Raw genomic sequence first — 2,776 nt, 5'->3', positions numbered from 1 at the left:
ACACTTATTTCAGAAATATGATTGCATCTCTTACTTCTTGAAGCAAAGCTCTGATTAACCTTAGTTTTAAGCCTGTATCCTTAAATAAAATACCATAATATCGCTTGGAAAATGTCAGTTTTTCTTAATGACAAAAATAGTAGCGTCCGAAACGAAACGTCCGCAGCGAACATATGCAATGATTTTAAAGTTTATCCAAACTTTACTTTGCTTTTATAATATATTTAGTTGACTTCTTTTTGGTTGTTTGTGTTTGTCTTCAAAGTGTTCTTTTAGATTTGTTCTACATGCATGAAAATTTGCAGATATTTTTTTACTTTAATGATCATTTCAAAACTGCTTCCATTTTGAGTAATACCCCTTTCAGACACGTCAAGTCTTCATTTCAAGTCTGCTCGTTCATAGGCGAAGGAGGTGGGACGAATGTACTCCTCCCCTCTCTGCCCACCTCCTTCGCCAACGAACCGAGCAGACTTGAAATGAAGACTTGACGTGTCTGAAAGGGGTCTAACATCCGAACACAAGTTTTGAGGGCGCATATTCCCACATTTCTTTAAATTCAAATTTCCACTGTTTTGTTTTCGTAAGCACTACTTTAAACCTTCCCTTACATAATAAGAATCTTTTAACTTATCATTTTTTGACGCAAAAAAAAGAATAGTAAAAGAAACCTCCAAACGTAGTGGCCGGTACGGCAGGGTTTGCCCATATTTATAAACGTATTTTTTTCGTTCTCGCCAGAGATGGGCAAAACCCGTGTTTTTCTATGTGATACGTTGTATCGCACCTTTTCAAGCGTAAACGTGAATGGTTTTGAGAGGACCTCTGTGATAGGGTTGTCAGATTGGATTTTTACCTCTGATATTTAGGGGCTTCCGATCGAATTTCAGGGCTCAGGGTTTGAATAAAAAGTCTTATTCATTTGTTTTTTGTTAATGCAACAATTTAGATATTTTCCGCAATGTGTCTCTATTTGTACTAATCCTTAGGCCCTGTCTCCACACGAAAAACACTGATGGGGTGATAACCATGTCACAAAATATATTTCCAATGGAGACCGCCTATTTCTCATGAGCTGCAACATGATTCAATAATATAAGGTTCGATAAACTGACAGTTGTCGCTCTCGCACCGCTCCCTTAGCAGTGGCACGGGGTTGCTTCTTTGAAAATTTACTTGGAAAAAGTGTAGCTTACCTGTGAAATAGAATTATAAGCTTTTGTGCAATTTGTTTATTTGTATATGCATATTAAGGACATTTAACGGATGAAAACATAATATTTTTTTAAATTGGATGTTTACATAAATCTCATAGTAGTTTTATTTAATTCTGAGTCCTTTTGCAGTTTTTATACAGCTAAATAGCTCATAAATTACGTAATTCACGTAGATATATTAATATATTGTTCAATATTTCATTTAAAATGCCAGATACATTAGAATTTAAGAAAAGAATTTCACTACTAATTGCCTACTTTGCGTATGTACTTATCTACTACCATTTTCGCAACAAGGGATTGCTTTCTTCTCCTTTCTCTGTCCTTCGTAAATGCAACCTTTTGTAAGGGAGTGTCAAACCGCGGCTATCAATAATTATCTAACCTTGTATTATTGAATCATGGGGCTGCAATATATGTCAGCGCTTATTGCTTGACATCTATTGCAGGCCATTCGATAGTTTGACAGCCATATTTGAAAGATAGCGTGCTGGTGGTAGCATCGATGAAATTTTGATATTAAATCAAAATAAAAATCTATTCCTTATTGGATTATTTATGATTACATTTTTGAGAAAATTATTCAGCAAGTTTTTTAAAGATTTAAATGTTTTCAAAAAACGAGATTGAGAGAACGTTGTCTGGTGGCGTCATGCGTCGAATGCTTATTTCAAGATATCAAAGTGCCCACACACAAAAACTTGCAATCATTTTGCTCGTCAAAATGACAGTTGGTAGGCCATCGGTGTTTGCCTGTGGAGTTTTGCGGTTACGGAAGCAAGTTTGAATTGAAAAACTACTTAAAACAAATGCAGTGAGTAAATATTTAGAATATTGATACTCTTTTTACTCAAAGGAACAATTTGTGGAAGCTGGGAAAAGCAGTGCTTTAAACCAAATGCATTTTAAAGACATCGTCATGTTAAATAAATCAGTTTGTTGCAGGGCAAAAAGTTAGACTCTCAATTTGTTGTTATTGAACATAAAGTAGTCTCTAAATTGCTTTCCAATTAATTTAATTTTCTGAAGGGAAATCGAAAAACTAACAATTTCAATTATATTTTTGTCCAGCACATTGCTGTGTGGAGGGCAGTGTTAATGTATGAAGGGTTGGTTTTTAAAAAACATGGAAATTGTAGGAACATTTCTTACGTTTTTGACTGTTTTTGCCAAATGGCAACTTCTTACTTCAAAGTTTCAAAGCAAAATTACATAACGAAATACGCAAATGCCACACAATAGGTCCATTCATTATCTATTCGGATTAAAATCTGAAAAGTGTCAAAAACAAGAGCGTTAGCAAAATGCGCTCACTAAAAGAGAATAACAAGAAAAAGTAAAGGAGCGCAAAAAGCCAAATTTTTAGTCTAAAGAATGGCAACAACAAAACTAACGTCAGATAGGAATAGAAATGTATTTACAAAACACATTCACACAAGCACAAGTAAAATAAACACTTACTATATTAATTATATTTTGCCTCCTTCCACTTTCAATTCACTTCATTTACTCTTTAGATTATGCTCACGTTTTGTGTATTCTTTAATTTCCGTTAATTT

Source organism: Rhagoletis pomonella, unplaced genomic scaffold (genome assembly GCF_013731165.1).
Source record: "Rhagoletis pomonella isolate Grant_MI unplaced genomic scaffold, Rhpom_1.0 Rhpom_scaffold_00010, whole genome shotgun sequence".
Taxonomy (NCBI): Eukaryota; Metazoa; Arthropoda; class Insecta; order Diptera; family Tephritidae; genus Rhagoletis; species Rhagoletis pomonella.
Note: the sequence above shows the minus strand (reverse complement) of the source record.